The 19,455-nt window shown below is 43.9% G+C and overlaps 1 protein-coding gene and 1 pseudogene across 1 annotated transcript in view; one reads left to right on the forward strand and one right to left on the reverse strand.

Moving 5' to 3' along the window:
* Nucleotides 1-19,455, reverse strand: part of KCNA4 (potassium voltage-gated channel subfamily A member 4) — a 300,918-nt gene that overhangs the window by 237,863 nt on the left and 43,600 nt on the right. The gene's annotated exons all lie outside the window — the stretch shown is intronic.
* On the forward strand, nt 3,045-18,556 carry LOC119035335 (60S ribosomal protein L24-like; annotated as a pseudogene).

Raw genomic sequence — 19,455 nt, forward strand, 5'->3', positions numbered from 1 at the left:
CCCCCCTTATACTCCCAGACCACATAGTTCAGATCATGCATTGACCTTACTCTGTGGCCCCAGGGGTGGGCACATCACCAAGTCCTGGCCTTTGAGGGTGCAGCATCTCCCTAGCTTCAGAAAATGCTTTAAGGGCAGGTACACAACTAGCCAGGCCAATCAAAGCCAATAAACATAATCTTTGATAGGGTTAGAGAAAAAGAGATGCTGTTTTTCTATGAGGTTTGCTAAGCTTACAGATTTAAGACTGGACCTATTGGTAGCTACCCTGAACAAGATTTAAGAAGAATCTGCCTTAGAATCAAAACATAGGTGAAAGCAGAAGCCAAAGTCCAAGCAGACAGGATTAAAGCACCTGGATGTAGCTGTGTCTGAAGTCCACCCTGGACTTTTCAGTTACATAAGCCAATCATTTTCTCTTCTTTCCCACGATTGTCTATTAAGGGAATGCAGGTAGTGACCAGATGGAGAGTAGCTTTATTCATATGAGGGTAAAACCACCACAGTGCAAAAGTAAAATGACCTGTTTAAAATTCGTGCCCTTGGAACTTACATGCAATAGTGTCCCCCCTCATCCACAGTTTCACTTTTTGCAATCCCTGTTATTTGAGGTCAAGTGCAGTCCAAATATATTTAATGGAAAGCTTCAGAAATAAACAACGCATACGTTTTAAATTGCATGCCATTCTGAGTAGCGGTGATGAAATCTCGCAGGCCACTCCTTCCCGCCCAGGACAGGAATCGTCTAGTGTCTCCACGTTGCACAGGCTCCCTGCCCGTTAGCCACACAGTAGCTGTCTGGGTTAACACACCAGCTGCTGTGGTCTCGCAGTGCTTGTGTTGCAGTCACCCTTATTCTACTTAGTCATGGCCCCACCGTGCAAAAGTAGTGATGCTGGCAATTCAGACACGCCAGAGAGAAGCCATAAAGAACATTCTCAGGTGAAAACAGTGGACGTTTTCAGCTCATAAGGAAAGACAAAGAATCATATGCAGAGGTTGCTAAGACCTAGGATAAGAATGAATCTATCCATGCAATTTTGAAAAAGGAAAATTTGTGCCACTTTTGCTGTCACACCTCGAACTGCAAGAGTTACGTTCACGATGTATCTTAAGTGTTTAGTTAAGGTGGAAAAGGCACTGAACTTTCTTGTAGGTGTGTTGTATACAGGGAAAAACATAGTATGTATGCCTGAAACTACCCACTGTTTCAGGCAGCTGCTGGGGGTCTTGAAACACATGCCCCAGACTGGTGGGAGGGGACTACTGTGTATTCCAAGGAAGGAGAGCAAGCAGCTGTGACCTAGTGTCACATCTTTTCTGCGCCAAATCCTTGCAGAATCTTGTCACTCACGGAGATAATGGTATGGGCTGTGGTAATTCACTTCTAGGGAGGGTCTGAGACCCTATAATTAAAAGTAAGAGATGTCTAATCAATAATTAATAATAAAGAGGCTTACAATATCAACGTTTCGTATTTTGGTTGGTATTACTTGCTTTCAAAGCACTTATAGAGTGTTTGAAAATTGGACACTTGAAGCATTCGCTCTGTGATTCAATGTGTCATAGCTGGATTTCAGTTGTAGGTGAAGTGATCAGAAATTTTTAATAGCTGAGTCTGAATTAATTGACTTGTCAGGCAATTAAAGGCATATAATTGCCTCAAATTTGTGATTTATAATGCATCAGTAGGAAAGTTAAATTTAAGCACGAACAGCTCTGGTTCTTCCTGCTGCCCTTACGAGACAAGTCGTGTGGTGGGAGGGAAGGCCGTGGTGTCCCGCAGACAGACGGGGACTCCGCACAGGGCGATGCTCCCTGGGTGCCACTCCAAGTGACAACAATGCCAACAAACTAAACGCATGGTGACTTTCCGGGACTTGGTATCATTTTAGAAAGCTGTACTTCTTACTTGTGATAGGGGTAGTTGGGTATTTTCATCTTCTTTGATGTTCTACTATATTGGTGTATTTAAAACCTGTTTTCCATCTTAAAATTAGATAAAAGAAAGGATACATTATCCATGCCATGAATTTCATAGGTTCATCCATTCCTAAGCTTTCTGTTTCAAACATGTTTATATGGATATCACTAATTTCCTTGAAAAAGTGTATGCCTATAAAACGTAGATAATTTAGAGAAACATTTGGTTTGCTAAACCTTTGCTGTTAGCCAAAACTTCCGTCAAAATAAAGAGACTTGGGGAAAATAAACTATTTTTATACTTCTATATTGCTGACTTTTGTGCTTTAAAATTCAAATGAGCTGATTCTATGCCATTAATAATTGGGACAATCTAATAATAAAATACCAGCCACACATACTGAGTCTAACTCCTAGCACTGTGTTACCTTTGTTAGGTATTCTCTCATTGCACTTTTGTAGGTAGCAAAACCTATTAGGTCCACTCCTACTGTATCCTACTTAGCTGCTACTTTTCCATTTTACCATACAGCGTTATCGACTGTAATCACCAGGTTTTACATTAGATCCACAGAAATTAACTATCTTACAGCTGAAAATCTGTGCACTTTACCAGCCTCTTTCTATGTCCCCCAACCGGCAGCCCCTGAAAACCACTCTTCCACTCATTGTCTCTAAGAATTTCACTGTTTTGCGTAATTTCACATATGAGAAATATCATGCAGTACTTGTCTTTCTCAGCCTGGCTTACTCCACTTGAGCTGCTACTTTTACTACTGTGATTTAACAGAGGAAGAAACTGAGACTCAAAGAATTTACTAATTTGCCTAAGGTCACACAGCTTACAAATGAAGGAGAAGGAAATCAGATGAGGTCTACTGACTCCCAAGTGCAACGCTGGATAAAAGGCAGCCACTCAGGGTCCAGATGGAGACACAGGTAAACACAGTTCACCTCCTCGCACAACCACAGCAAAAATCACAACTGAACTACAAAACAACTCGCACTCAGAACTGTCAGAAAGTCGAGCTGCATGGAAGTCCAGCAACCAAGGAGTTAAAGAAGTCACATTCATTCAGACAGGTAGGAAGTGGAAAGACACCGGGACATGGAGACGCAGAATGGGCTGGTCCCACACACAGGTATGGGGATAAAAGTCAGGAGGGATACCTCAGGAGCAAGGGATCTGGGCCCGACACAGACCATCCAGCTCAGGATCCCGGTGCCAGAAAGATAAGTCCCCACAACTTCTGGCTGTAAAACCAATGGGGGTTGGGGTGGTGGAAGACACTGCAGCATTTTCAGGTGTCTCATCTCAAAGGGCCTGTGATAGACTTAGGACTTACTCAGACTCACTGCCTCTGGCCTCCAGCACCAGAGCAGCAGCTTTCAAAGACACCAGTGGAATATGGGGGGAAACTGAAGTGTCCGGCATCAGGGCAAACACTAGGGAACAGCTTCCTCCTGAACAAAATGCCTCTGGCAGTGGCCGTTCTCCCTTTTCTGAGCCCTCCCCCTCCACGGAGCCGCATACCTGAGATTCCAGCAATTTAGTTTACAGGGGTTGCCTTGCCCTAGCAATTACCTAGGGCTCCACCCCATCCAACTTCTGGGTGTGCTTATCTACATTAGGCCATGCTACGAAGACTTGGGGGCAAGGGTCAAAGCAACTCTACCTAGAAACAAACACAGGCAGGCTGCCAAAATGAAGAGACAAAAAAAAACATGTCCCAAGTGAAAGAACAGACAAGCACTGCAGAAAAAGAACTCAACAAAATGGAGATAAGCAATCTATCAGATGTAGAGTTCAAAACGATGGTTATTAGGATGCTCAAGGAACTCACTGGGTACTTCAACAGCATAAAAAAGACTTAGGAAGAAATGAAGGTTACATTAACTGAAATAAAGAAAAATTTACAGGGAATCAACAGTAGAGCGGATGAAGCCAAGAATCAGATCAATGATCAGAACATAAGGAAGGAAAAAACATTCAATCAGAACAGCAAGAAGAAAACAGAATTTTTAAAAAAGGATATGATTAAGGAGCCTCTGGGACAACTACAAATGTACCAACATTCAAATCATAAGGGTGCTAGAAGGAGAAGAGGAAGAGAAAGAAACTGAAAACTTACTTGAAAAAATAATGAAAGAAAAATTTCCTAATTTGGTTAAGGAAATGGACATACAAGTTCAGAAAGCAGAGTCTCAAACAAGATGGACACAAAGAGGACCACACTAAGACACATCATTATAAAATGCCAAAGGTTAAAGATGGAAATAGAATCTTAAAAGAAGCAAGAGAAGAGCAGAGTTAACTACAAAGGAGTTGTCATAGACTGTCAGCTGATTTCTCAAAAGTTACTGCACACTAGAAGGGACTGGCAAGAAGTATTCAAAGTGATGAAAAGCAAGGACCTACAACCTAGGTTACTCTATCTCACAAAGCTGTCATTTAGAATGGAAGGCCAGAGAAAGTGCTTCCCAGAAAAGGTAAAGCTAAAGGAATTCATCATTACCAAGCCATTATTACATAAAATGTTAAAGGGACTTATTTAATAAAAAGAAGAAAACTGTGAACATGAAAATGGCAATAAATTCACAACGATTAACAACTGAATCCAAAAAAAACCTAAGCAAATGAGCAGAACAGAAAGAGAATCATAAATAGCATTTAGACGATTACCATTTGGGAGGGGGAAGGAGGAGAATGGGGGACAAGGTGCAGGGAGTAACAAGTTCAAATTGGTAGGTCCAGGATAGGCAGGGGAGGTGAGGTATAGGAAATGGAGAAGCCAAAGAACTTATATGTATGACCCATGGACATGAACTAAACATGGGTGAATGCTGGACGTAATGAGGGGTACTGGGTGGAGGGGGACAAAGGGGGAAAAATTGGGACAACTGTAATAGCATAATCAATAAAATACATTTTAAAGAAGTAATGATATAAAGTAAAAATAAAGAAAGAAAGATGAAAAGCTAATGTGTGAAGGTGGCTATATGGAAACATAGAAACCCCCTGAATACTTGAGGATGTGATATCATTGAACTGTTGCACCAGGCAGGAAACCACCCATCTCTAGACTTCATTGTGTGAGCTAATTAAAAGTTTTCACTGTCTAGGAAAAAACAGTAGCAACAAAAAATCAATGCCAATCTCTCTATTCATTGTGTTCTTTCTCCAATTATCTTATACATATGACGTTCTTCCTACTCAGAGCTCATTGGAGCTGCTTGATTCTGATGGTTTAGGTATTATTATTATTATAGTTTACTACTGTAGTATTATTATAGGTTAGTTAAGGCGTGCCCTGTAGTTAAAACTTTTATCTACTTCTGTACCCAGCACTCAGCCACCTGCATAAAAATGGAAAATTATTGCTCTGAAAGTTCCAAAATGTTTTTCTGATTCCATTGTGAGGAGTCACTTTGAATAGTAAAATGTACATGCGATAAGCGATAACAACAGCTGTTCATTGTCATTTGGCGCAATTGTACTTTAGCTCTTTTAGAAATAGTGTCCATCTTCATTGTATGGTACCCATATGTCCAGAAGAGGGCGATGTTTCACTACAAACTTCCAATGAAACGACTCTGCCCTGCTTTAGAGAAGATAACCAATTAGAAAGCAAATTTCTTAAGGTATTAAAGTGCTATTTGCTTAAGTGCTTTAGGAAGAAAATGTTTCTTAATGTGGAGAAGAAAAATTTTTTTTCCTTTCTCAACCACCTCTGTTTTATCTGTGTTCTTTCTTTCAACTGGAAATCAAATATTCTATTGGAGTGCAGATTATAGTGGAAATATTCCAGAATCAGTCAATACTTCAATTACAATTATTTACTATCCAGAGAAGAGAGCATGGTCTTTGGTGTTAGACAAATGGGAGTTTGAAGGCAGTTTCTACTACTTCTTAAGCTCTGTGACCTCAGACAAGTTACGTGGTTTCTGGAAGCCTCAATTTTCTTGCATTCAAAACGTGAACAGTAGTACCTACATGGTAGAGATATTGTGAGGATTAAATGTGCCAGGTTGAGAGCCTAATTCAGACACATGGTCAATAAATGGAAATATTCTAAATTCCTGAATAAGCAGTCAATCTGAGCAAAATTATATGAGACTTGTCCTTAAAATGAGCCTTGGTCATTTCTACTCTGCTACATAAAACACAGTGCTTGGCACATATTACACAGTCAGTCAATTTTCTTGACTGACATATTTTAAAATATGAAAAGAAACCACGAAGCCCAAGATAAAACTGGTGTTGGAGTCTAACAGGTGTGTTTCTACCTTCTTTCTTTTCCTTTCCTTCCTTGATTTAAAAGAAAAAAGTTCCCTCCTTTCTTCTTTGAGGGGGGAAAGTGAGTTGGACCAAGTAAGAATAAGGTTTGGGGACTAAAGGCAGAGAAATGGAACTAGAAGTGTTGTGCACACCGTCCTCTGTGTTCTCATTGGTGGGCAGGAAGCCAGCTACAGAAGCAACGCAAAGGCCTGGGGCCGCAGCAGTGCGGTGTCCACAGCCTGCACCCCTACAGGCCACAGTCTCAGAGGTCAAGGAGATGCCCAGGGAGCTGTGCAGTGGGTCTGCAGTAACCAGCAGCGCTCTCGGAGGTGCAGGACAGAAGACACGCCTGCTAGAACAGCCCCCAGAGGGTAACTACCCAGCCTGTCACTTGGTTGGTTCTCAGCCTTCGGTCTGGGCACTCACGATGGAGGTCATCATGACCAAACAACCAGGTGATGTAAATGATGACACAGTTGTCCAGAGGGAAGTCACCTCTAGATAACAAACATGGCTGCCATTGGGGCTTAAAAATAGAAGTTTTGTATAAGTATGCTTGTCACATGACCAAAAATCTGTGAACTAATTTTCCAGCAAGAAAAAAACAGTTGAACAACTAAATGGTATAATATTTATCAATATAATGTAACCAAATAAGTTTTTTGGAGAATTTTTAATGACTAGGAGCAACATTTTGATATAATGTTAAAAAATTTTAAAGATAAATAGGGCAATTTCAATTTTTTTAAAAGCAAAGTAAAGTGGAAAAGCGGAGCAAGAGATCTATCATGATGCTGAGAGAATTTGTCTTTGATTTAATGTCATTGAAATTTTTTTCTAGCATTTGTTCTACAATTTTCACTTTTCCTATACTGATTGCTCCTGTGCTTATAACCATGACTGTGTAGCACTACAGGAAGGTGGTGGGAGTTGTGATGTCAACGATTTGTAACCCTTTCCCGTCGCCTAGAGGACATAACACAGCTCAGTGGTTGAAGGACCTCGGGCAACTCTCTTGACAATTCATACCCTCAGTTTTGGCTGCCTTAAAATGAGAGTAACTTCATGGGGGAGAGGGGCCTTCATGCAGCTGCTGTGACGATTAAGTGAGATGATATTTGTAAAACTTTGCTCAGCCCGGGGCTTGGAACAGAGAAAACATCCACTCAACTCTAATAATTATTAAACAGCAGAATAAATGTTACCTAATTTCATCCCTGACTTTGCTGATTGTTTCATTCAAAATTTTGGAGGAAGGAAATGGACATCAGACCCCACTGGGACATGGATCCCCAATGATAAAAAGACAAAAGCAGAAAAGTGCGATTCTTCGGGAGTGGGACAAGGGACAGCCCCCTTGGTTCTCAGAGTGGCGCTCTGCCTGGGTCTGTGTTCCGAGGAGGGATGGACCAGCACACAGACTTTGGGTTCCCATGCATCACAGGGACCCAGGGAGCGCACAGTGTCCAGACCTGCGCAGGCGTGAGGCTCTCTCGGTGGAGCCACCACCCACCTCGGAGACCTGGAGGTCCTGCAAGCCACATCATCAGAGGTTCAGGCTAAGTGCATCATTTAAAAACTTGTAATAGTGTTCTAGGTAGACAGAAATTCCAGAGGTAAAACAGTATCAGCTGAGTGCCTTCAGAATAAAACTGGAAATAAAGAACCTGACCATGGTTGGGTTTACCAAATGTACTTCACCTTCCTGTGCCCTTCCTTATGCCACTGCTCCCCTCTGCATGGCCCAAAGCACCAGAAACTGTGTATCAGACTTCCTGGGCCCCATCAAGAATTTTCTGAAAAATACGGCTTGAAGAATATAAATACAAACAAAGAGAGAAACCTGCAGTGTTGCTTTTGTTTTAAATCTAGAATCAAGGTAAAAGACTGTTGAACTCTTCTGTATAATATAAGTCTGAGTCAGGTCCCAGACTGAACTGTTAGCCTCAAACAGCCAAGTGAGCTCATGGCGTCCATTATTTCCAAGTTGCAGACAATTGGAAATGCCAGGAGATAGTTTTGTTCACTGCTTTGTCTCAGTACCCACAACACTGGCTGGCTCGGTAAATACGTGTTGAGTCAGTGAACGAAGCTAAGCAGCATGCATAAATGTCACGGCTGGTTAGAGGTGGAGCTGGGGTCACGCGCAGGCTGGCCTAACTCCAGAGACGGAATTCTCAGCCGGTGCCTCTGCTTACCTCTTTCCCATTGGCTGCTGAAGTCCGGGAAAGAAGACAGCCTGTTGGTAGAGGTACCTCCCTGCATGACACTTAGAGTTGGCACGTCCTTGGAAATGACTGGCTGTATGGTGATTTCTCCAGGGTCACTGTTTAGACATTATTAACAATCCAAGGCTCCTCTGGTCTTAGAATATGTCTACATGTTCCAAGCTGTGAATGTAGGGTACTTCTATATACTATAATTCTTTAGGCTTTTGGTAATACAGAATAATAAATTGTAGGCTACTCATCAAAAGTCTCTAGAGACAGACAACCTTAGTTCTGGGATCACTTAGCAATTGCTTAAGGGCTTTGAAAGTCTCTTGAAGACAGACAGTTGAGGGAATTTCCCCTAAGAAATTACCAAGATTAGGACTTGGAAGTTAAATGCAATTCCTATATAATCCCTACACCTCTCAGGTTGTATCTACTCAAAAGTGACAGATTGAGTTTGCATCTCTTTGTGTGATTAACATCCAACACCCTGTGCGGGTTGAAAAGATTCATTATCTGGAGAAGAACTTAAAAGGCAGGATGGACGACTTCAATTTAGACCATTGCTGGATGTGACGGAGTGCCCTTCCGAGGGGTCCGCAGGGGGTGGGAGTGGGGGGGAGCACCACCCACCAGGCTCCGGAAAGGCTGTCGGAACCGCAGGCAGCAAGCCCCCAAGTGGCGGAAGCAGGACATGTGGGGTCAGAAACCCTGCGTTTCAGCTCAGGCTGCATGACTAGCTGAGTGGCCTTAGGCAAAATCACTCAGGGCCTTTGAGGTGATTTTTGTCATCCGTAAAAGTGGCAATGACCATGCCTGACTTTCACGTTGTAAGGATGCAGCGAGATGGCTGCAAATGCCTTGTACCTGCTGTGTTCAAGGCTGGGAATCATCACCATCATCATCATCATCATCATCACTACTCAAGGGTTAAGAGCACTTGAAAATGAGCGAGACATTGTATTTCCACCCAGTCTTATAGAACCTGGAGCTGATACAATCTTGAGGGACTCTTAAAGGAAAAGAATACAAAATTATAAATAACAATTCAGTATACTGCATCTGAAAGGCCTTTGTTGGGTTCACACCAAATGCACCTCTGTCTGCACAAGAAGTGGTGTAATAGTTGTCAGGAGCATGGCCTCAGGGAGGCACACGACTTGGGTTCAAATCCTGGTTTAGCTGTGTGACCTTTGGCAAGTTGCTAAATCTCTCTGTGCCTCGGTTTTTCATCTGTGAAAAGGGTTGTTGTGAGGATTATGTAACATGTAGCAGTGGTGACACATAGGATGAAATATATGTGCTTACAATCCCTATTTTCCTTCACCTCCTTTCAAGGATCTTTTCGCCTGGAAGAATGCAATATAACAAGTGCAAATGTTACTTAAGACAGTGAGGTGAGTGCTGTGAGGAAGTACAAACCCTGAGGTCTGGAGCAGAGGAGGACAAGTTCTACCTAGTTGGACAAATCAGGAAAGGCCTCAAAGGACAAACAGGGAAGGTTTTGAGAGGTAACACATTCCATGCAGGGGAAACAGCCCCCACACAGGCCTGGGGACTCCATGTATTTGTGATGACAGAGGTCTCCCCTTGTAGACTAGAGAGGAACTGGGAGGTGAGCCTGGAATGGGGCCATCGTGTGAGAGCTTGGAGGAGTGGCAGGCAGTGTCGAGAGGATTAGAGCCTGTGGGCTTGAGGGAGCCGAGCCCAGCAGCAGGAGAGGTGGGTGGGGTCAGTGCCGCAGTCACCCAGGCAGGGGGTGAGAACAGCCCCTGGAGTCCTACCTGAACAAGCCAGGCTAGGTGAAGAGGGCCCCCAACACCATGGGGAAGGATAAGCATTTCTTTAGAGTCTGATGAGTGAACCTCCAGTGTGTAGTTTTTACATTTCTCCCACTCATATTAGCAGCTGAATTGAGTTTCTCCTCCCGGTTCCATCCGTGTGAAAGGCGGACGGGCCTCTGCCTAGAAGGGCATGGAATCGTCACTCCTCCCAGTCCACGGTCCCGGACTCCTGGGCTCCGGCCGCCAGGCTGCTCTGGCAAAGGCGTATTCTCTCTCCTGGTGGAAACCTGTCCCATCCCCTCTCATCAGGACCAAGACTTTTCAAGATGTCTTTTGCTGTTGCTTGCTAGGGTGCATTTTCTTGGGACATGGAGTGCTTTCACGAGGCTGCTGGCATTCGGTTTCCTCCCCGACCGGTGGGACTATTGCACACAGCACACTGCAGGACCTACACAGCTCGGTGCCACGGCCCAGCCACCGGCCAGGGCCTCATTACAGAGCGCACCTGCGGGGCTGCTCCCAGGTGTTTTCACCCCTCTGGGCAAGGCAGCTGCTGTGCATCTCCCTGCAGGGTCTGCCTCCCTGGCCGTGGTTGGCCCAAGCCACTCAGCATCCTTCCCTGGAAGTTTGGGATCGAAATTAAGGAGAGGATCAGTCTCCTCCGGGCGGTGGGAGCTCTAGGATTTGACTATTGGGAACCCCCACCAGTGAGGGTCCCAGTCTATGGAGGAAGATGTCTACACAGCAGAGAAGGGTGTTCTCCCAGGAGAAAAGTAAAATGCTGGTTAACTTCGAGTGCCTGTTCCTATTTTCCCTGAGGACTGACTCCACCCTTGTTCTACCCTAGGTTATGTGTGCTACCCTTGCAGAAATTTCCTTTTCCTTTCTCCTAAACCATTTTGAGTTGAATATTTTTCACTTTGGGGCATATACCCATGGTCTCACCTTGTTTTTATCAATTAAGCTTATTCAACATGTTTCCCTTCTTTCTGGTGTGCTAAGGGTTAAACAGATGACTTCATCACTATTAACATAAAGAACAATGTGTTAAACCTTAATAACCACAGTAAGTGCTTACCTACTGATTTTCACATTTCTAAGTAATTTTTCAATCAGTATTTCACTTGATTTGCATAAAAATGCAGGAAGACAGGCCAGCTAGTCTCTTCCTCACTTTACCAAAAAGTTAGGCCAGAAAAATTCGTCGACTTTTCTAAGTTCCCTCAGTTATTTTCTTCCAAAACCTGAATTTCAACTTCTATCTCTTGCTTCCAGATCCCATATACTTTTCCCAGTACCATCTTGCTTTAGGAAGTGACCAAATTCTTAGACTTCCGGATATTGGTGAAGGGGATTGAGGAAGACAGTGTGGTCAAGGGTACCTTCCCAGGGTCCTCAGAACCCTGGAGAGGCAGCTTTCCACTCCGCCTGCAAGGAACAGGGCAGTAGGGCTGCTTATGTTCCACGGGACCACGGGAACTAACAACACAGGGCCAGGAGTGAGGTGAGGCAAGTGAGGTGTGGAGGGTGAACAACTTAAAGAGATACCAACTCTCAAGGTCATGCAAGAGCTTGCCCTGGTCCTGTAACACCATTACGGTCATAGCTGCAAAACTCAGACTTGAAGGGCACGGCAGAGACCTCTTGAAATAAAGACACCTGTTCCAGGCTGAGTGTTAGGAGGTGTGCTGAGTAGAAGAACCGGGAGACCAGAACCAGGTGCTGGCAGCCGACTCCGCCCCGCCAGCCTCCAGACATCATCGCCTCAAGCCTTTGCTCAGTGCCTGGTTCACTTGGCTAACCATGCTCTTAAGGAACAAAAACAGTCCCCCGACACACTGACGTCCTTAAAAGTAGACTCTCAGGTGAAGGAAAATCACAGTTACGTTCTGTTGGAAACCTAGAAAAAGCCATACAAGTACTAAACCCCAATGTTTTTGAATCAACAAAGGAGATCCTAGAGATAATCTATATCTCAAGTTAGATTTGTCACTTTTGACAGACTCCTAAATATTATGGCTGTACACTTAGCCTGCTCTCCTAGGTCAAAGCGTACTTATTCTTTTTTCTCCCTTTCATTGTCCCAAGGCTCATCCAATCAGGAAATGGGAACTGATAGGGCTTGGGTGGCCTTTATCAAGGTCATACAGCCAGTTAGTGAGAAAGCTAGACTGGAATCCAGGTCTGCGGGTACACGGTGCTCAGTCCACTACATCATGGGTCAGAGGGTGCTGCCCCGAGAGAGGGAGTGTCCAAGGTTAAAGAAAAAACATGAATACCAGTCGTTTCACATATGTGCAGGACTTTGAACTTTCCTGAGTGCTTTGGTATTTCATTTCCAACTCATGAAAATTTCTAGAGTGAACTGTATCTCAAATAAGAAAATTGAAGCACGAAAAGATTATATGACTTATCTGAGGAAACACACTGAGGAAATGGCATGGATGGTGTTTTCCTCCACCCCGGTTTCTGCTTTTCCCCACCAGACTACGTGACCAGCCAAATGTTATCCAACATGATTTGTTTCTTTAATGACCACTCTTTCCCACCCTGCATTAATTATCTGTTGCCACATAAGAAATTACTTCATGACTTAGTGGCTTAAAATGACAAACACATTAACTCACTGTTTCTGTGGGTCAGGAGTCCAGGTGCCACTCATCTGGGTGCCTCTGACTCAAAACATGTCCTGAGGCTGCAGTCAGGTGCCAGCTGGGGCTGTAGGCTCATCTGAAAGCTCAACCGAGGGTTGACTTGCTCCCCAACTGATGACAGGCTTCAGTTCCCCCCTGGCTGTTGGCTGGAGGCTTCCCTCAGTCACCATTTGGCCTTCCTCAGAAGGGCGCCTGAGAGAGCAAGACCCGAGAGCCCCACAAGACACAAGCCCCCAATCCTGTGTGTAACCTAATCTTGGAAGTGACATCCCATTACTCTCGCCACGTCCTATTCATTAGAATAGTCAAAAGGCCCCGCCCACAGCCAACCAGAAGAGATGGCAAAAGGGTGTGGCGATCAGCAGACCGCAATCACCTGAGCCATTCCGGAGGCTGCCTCTCACTCATCACGTGCCCCAAATTAAAACCCACCTTCAAGAAGCCTAAGGTGAAATAACTCTCGAGTTTAAGTTTATTACCCTTCGGTTTTTAAGAAAAAACAGATTTGGGGTTTTGTTTTGTTTTTTATTGTAAGGCAAAGAGGATTATTCATCCCAAAATTACAGCTGGCAGACTGTTTGATATTTTGAAACTGCCGTGCAAGGAGGACACGTATCCCAGAGGGACCGAGCTGAGAGTCGGCCATCCATCCATCTCTCCCGCTCTTCAGAGCATGCTAATTTCAGACTCGGGACTTTTTTCCATCTGAACTGAAAGTCTGGTCTTCCAGACAGCACAAGTGAGTGACACCGCCTGTGTGTCAGAAATTGCTACTGACATTTCAATTTTGCTTAATTTTTTCTCTTTCTTTGATAGTATTATGGAGAAAATTTACATTTGAATAAAAAGCAAATAGTGCATGTCAGAGTAAGCATCAGGGAATGTCAAATTGTTTTTTTCCAATTACAACTCTATTTCAAATAGGGTAATGCAATTAAAGGATAATTACTAGAAGCACAAAGCCAAGGTTACGATCAGAAATGGTTACCCTTTCACTTTAAGCCCTGTCTTGCTAAATAAAATACTCCTGAGGGGCAAGTTACTGTTTGAAAATAGAATACACTCATCGAAGAACAACCAAATACTCGGCAGTACTGACCAAAACATCTATTTGTGCATAAACGCAAGTGTTTAAAAGAGATGAAAAGGCACCAAAGGTAAGCCGCATTTTCCTTGGCTTCGCCACTCTGATTAATAATGTGATAAAGTAGCTGTAGGATGCAATATTAATTAACAATATATTAGTTGCATTTTATTGCCAATAACATAACAAGCTCTGAAATAGTAGTCAGACTAAACTGCTGACGTGGGCTTTCCTGCAAACTGAGCTGTAGTTTGATTTCTCATTTGTCCAACTGAAGCATCAGCAGCTGAGTAAAACCAATTACCACAAAACCCACCGAGCCCTCGGCAGCAACTTAGTGCATCTGAGCTTTGCCCAAATATTATTACTTTCAAATTAGAGCCTGGCCTGGGATGGGGACCTGAAGAATTTCCACCGCTGAAAATAATTCAATATGGCAGTCTCAATGTGTAATACTTTGCAGAGGCAAATAGAAAGCAAAGACTCCCTGCAACTTAGAGACAGCTGAAGTCCGTGGCTGTCCGCTTCCGGAAGGCAAGCCTAGAAGTAGGAAAGTCAGGTATGAAAAGAGAGGCATTTTCCTGACTCCCTCAAGTAAAAAAGAAATGTTGTAGGAAAATTTCTGGGGCATCGTGTTCCTTTTTGAGGGGAAGTGCTGATTTGGGTGCAAGGGCACTTTAAGGAAAAAAATTCAAGGCCAAGAATGGAAAGGACTCAGGAGGCCTAGACAAGGGGTGGCATCTCACCTCACTATGTATGTAGAGAAAAACCCTATAGCACAAAAATTCATCACGTAGAGAGAGAATGTTGAGTTAACATATGATATGAGGAATTAAGACAAGCATGGCAGGTTCCTGGAGAAACTGGTTGTCCCTAACATCTCTTCACTTACTAGCCTCTGTCTGTCTGTCTGTCTCTCCCTCTCTCTGTCTCACATAGGTACCGTCATTTTCTATCCCCTTATCTTGCTCAGTTTTTTTCACAGCACTAGTCACTATTCTAAATTGTATTTCAGGTAGTTGATTTATTCATCTACTTGTTTACTGCCTGTATCCCCACCAGAATGTAAACTCCATGAGGTCAGGGGATGTGTCTGTCTGTGCACTGCGGAACAGTGCCTGGCACATAGTAGGCACAGAAATAGCTGAATCAAAGAATGAACCCATTCACTGAACTTACAGTTACCAAATGTCCAGTGTCTAAGTGCAAAGGATTCAAAGGTGATGATCATCATAACTATCGTTCACTGGAACTTACAAGTGCCCTCAGTGAGCTAAGAGCTTCACATACAGCAGCCTATTTAATCTCACAACAACTCTGCAAAGCAGAGGGTTTTGTTTTTTTTTTTCAAATAAGGACACAAAGACTCAAAGAGCTTGATTTACTTAATGCCACATAGCCAGAAAGAGGTAAATCCAGGAATTAAGTGATGTTTGCCACTCTGACTGAAAGCATTGTTGTCTTCAAAGATGAATAAGGTACAAATGTCCTCCTTGAGAAGCTCACAGATTTGTCCGGTGGGTTTGAAGTGTCACTGTCTTAGAAGTACCTTTGCCTGGCTTGGCCAGAGGGAGACTCCTGCAATGAGTCCTAAAGCACTGAAGATGGGCATTTGCCGCTCTGGGAACTTCAGGAACGCCCTCTCTCCGGGCAGGACCTGGAGTCCACGCTGCTTTGCCTGAGCGAGGTCAGATGCTGCTTGCAGTTCGTGAGAACAGCATATATTCTCACATTCCTGGTTCCAGGCCTGCATGTGAGCCCAGCAGCTGCCAGGGATCCTATTTACTTTTAATAAATCTAACAAATGGATGATAAATAAGTGATGAGTCTTCTGCCTCAGTGAATCCAGCAGGGGCAGGACCAGCCAGGTGCCTGGGAAGCCAAACTCTTCCCCAGCATTTATAACTGAATTCTAAACAGCTGACACCAGACTCCACAGTCAGTTCAGATCATAGAGTTTCTATGTATTTTACAGGTCACACAACTATTCCTCTCTCTGGTCCTCTGGAATAAAGTCCCTCAGCCTATTCATTCCATGAATTAAAAAAAAGGAGAGGATTTAAAAAGGTCTCTCTCAGTTACAATGTTGTTCATGTCCTTTGACCAGGAAGAGTTAGAGAAAAACTTCAGGACTCATCTGAGGGACACGGAGCCCAGGTTCCATTGAAGTATATTAATGCCAAGGTCTGTGCAATTAGTGAAAAGTCAATTCCCATTACTAGTTAACACTATTGAATATCTGCTTTCTTTAATAAAAAGCCATGTCCAGTACAAAGAGAATAAATCAATAGGTTGGCTGCATTTAGATCTATTCTGCTTTCTTCTCAATGCACAGAGAAAGTCCCTGTCAGAGCTCCACTGTCTGCCTGCCAAGCCCAGTCTCAGAGCTGGCAGCCAGCCCTGACGTCTTTGCCTGGAATCTTTCATTAGCACGATCTTGCCTTAGCTCTCATTTCTCTAATCAGAAAATTTGAGTTTTACCCTATGCTTAAAAAACCCTCTATTTGAGCTTACCCTTGATCTGTCTCTGATTTGGACTTGCTCAGAAAACAAGCCATCAGCAGCTATGGATACACTGTAAACCCCGCACTGGCTAGCATCAGCCCTCCCCCAAGCCAGGGGACTGTGGGGCGGAAACAACCTGTTACCAGGGGGCCAAAGAACCTTCAGGGTCTGAAGGAGTTTTTTTCCCCTGCAGGTACGCCCTTTCCACTGTTTTACAGCCAGTTAACCCTATGTGCTGCCAACTTTAGAGGCAGCCGAAAGGTTCTGGATTTTCAGGTGTGAAGAACAAAATAAGAGACACCTGTCCCTTGAAGAGTCCTAGCCCTCTGCGTTCCCAGGACCACGTGCAGAGGAAGGACACATCCACCCTCTGCATGGAGGCTGCCCCCCTGCAGCTGAGCCTGGCGACCCACCTTCTTTGGTGTGGCCCACAAGAAGGGGAAAGCTGTTCAGCCACTACTCTCATGATAGTATTCATACTTAGTTTATTGCAGATTAAAAGCACCCATTGAACCCCACTGCCTCTCATGTACTTGTTGATTATATGTAAGTTACCCCCAAGCTGGAATATTGTAGTCCCGTTAAAGTGCATTATACAGGGTCCGGCAGAAGTCACGCCTGCTTGAGTGTGGTTGGTAAGGTAATAATATGGGTGTAATAATTTATAGTTTTAATGCGGACACTTCACCTAAAATGTCACTCAAGGCGCTCTTGAGTGTGATATTGTTATGTTACAGAATGACATACTTATAATTTTGTCATAAAAGAGTTTGTAATTAAGAAGGGCTGTTATTTGTGCCAGACACTGTATTTCCCCAAATCATTTTATTTACCAGTATGCTCAGTCTTTGAATAAAAAAGGATTGATATCATTTTCTTTAGCTCAGTTTCACTGTGCAGAATTATATGATATTCCCTTTTTTAAAAATCTTTGGGTCCTTACTGTTTTCCGTTGGTCTGTATTTACTTGCTCAATATTTCTGCCCCCTCTCTCCCTTCCTAGAGTATGTGTTTGGAGGGATTACTAGGCTTGGTGACCATAATAACTTGTGTCATGGTTTCAGTGAAAGGAAATATTTGTATCCCATTCTTTTCAAGATTCAGCTAACTAGGATAGATTGTTGTAGGTTTTTCAATTGCTTCAAGTCTGTTATTTCTCCAACCAAGAAATGTGTGGACAGTTCTAAAGAAATGCGAGCTGGCCGAGTCTTTCTCTGCTTATTCCTGCTGCCGGGATCCTTCATGCCTCTTGCCATGGTCACCTTCCTCACCCTCAGGTTCCTCAGGTTCAGTCGGCCATGTCAGATGATCACAAATGAGGCCCCATACCATGAGACCACTGACCTCACCCACTGCGGTTGCAGAGTTAAAGGAATGACCTTCCTGCACCACTTCATGGAGCAGCTCACGGGGTTAGAATAACTGAAGCAAACAGTGGCAGTTTGCAACATCCTAATACAAGGCGGGGAAGTGCTCAATTGTGAGGAGACATTTATGGCTACACAAATAGTCAGTTTTCCTTCACATTCAAGGTTATAGATTTTGAAGAGGCAGGTTTATTAGGTGACAAGGAAAGATTTGGAAGTCATTGGATAGCTCCTTACCATGTTTCCTTTTTTCTGGCACCTGCAGCCGTGAAGGTCGAGCTATGTGGTTCTAGTGGGTACAAGATCGACCCAGGACATAGGAGGCGCTATGCTTCTGAGACCAACAGGAAAGTTTTCCGATTTCTTAATGCCAAACGCAAGTCAACATTCCTTTCCAAGAGGAGCCCTCAACAGATAAATTGGACTGTCCTCTAGAGAAGAAAGCACAAAAAGGGACCGCTGGAAGAAATTCAAAAGAAAAGAATTTGTGAAGTCAAATTGTGCAGTCAAATTCCAGAGGGTTTTCACTGGTGCCTCTTTCCGCTGCCAAGAGGAATCAGAAACCCAAAGGCAGGAAAAGCCTAATGAGAACAAGCTATCGGGGCTGCCAAGGCAGCAAAAAAGGCTAAACAAGCACCTAAGGAGACAGCAACGGCTGCTGCTAAGTCTGCCACAAAGCCCGCACCTAAACCGAAGATTGTGAAGCCTGTGACATTTTCTGCACCCTGTATTGGTGGAAAATGCTAAGTTGGCAGATCAAATTTTTAAATAAAGACCTATTTTTAAGAAGGCTTCAGACAGGCCAGCAGAATGTCCCCAATAGGTCAGATGCCTCTGCCAAAGAGATACTGACTGAGACAAGCGACTAGATCAAGGGACCACTGAACTTCATCATCCCAAGTAGAGGAAGGCTGTCCACCTGGCCAGAGGCAGTGACTGAATTCCCGTTCTGGGATGGAGTTCACGGCGCCATAAGCAGGCATCGTCAAAAAATTAATACAGGCTGAAGTATGGTAATGGATGTTGGGAAATGAATAAATGCAGTCCCAAGCAATCTGTCTGTGTGACGTTCATACAGAAAAACGGCCTCTTACGGGGTTGGCAGTTGTCTTTGGTCCTTTAGTGAAGCCGGCAGTGATACCCCTGAAAAAAATAGCAGGAGGCAGAATTGTATTAAACAACTTCACTTTTACAAAATATAGAGAGATGTGTAAAAAGTTGAAACTTCACAAAATTGCCACAAATGCTGCAAATCTTATGGAACATCAAGCAGCCAACTTTTCTTGCCTTCAAGAAGGGGTGGGAGCAGGGGGTCTGGGAGGGCTGCCAGAGGTGTCCCCCACCCTGTAGGTGCTGCTGAGGGCCACCTTGAGGTGGAGGCTAAAGTTGCCAAGCCAGAGCTGGCAGGGGTGGCTCCATCAAATGAGTACAGAATGGAATGCACTCTGACTTTGGAGTTCAAGTGCATGTTGAGATTTTTATCTGAAATGAATTCTGATTAATATCAACTTGGACTAAAGGAGAGAAACACTCCAGGACGTGTTTATACTTGTTGACATGTATAAGGGATACACCTTAAATCTGAGTCACACCCTGGAAGAAAGGACTACTGAGAAGTGCACCGCACTGACACAGGTTTACCAAGA

The sequence above is a fragment of the Artibeus jamaicensis genome, unplaced genomic scaffold, assembly GCF_021234435.1.
Source record: "Artibeus jamaicensis isolate MK-2021 breed Jamaican fruit bat unplaced genomic scaffold, CSHL_Jam_final contig_797, whole genome shotgun sequence".
Taxonomy (NCBI): domain Eukaryota; kingdom Metazoa; phylum Chordata; class Mammalia; order Chiroptera; family Phyllostomidae; genus Artibeus; species Artibeus jamaicensis.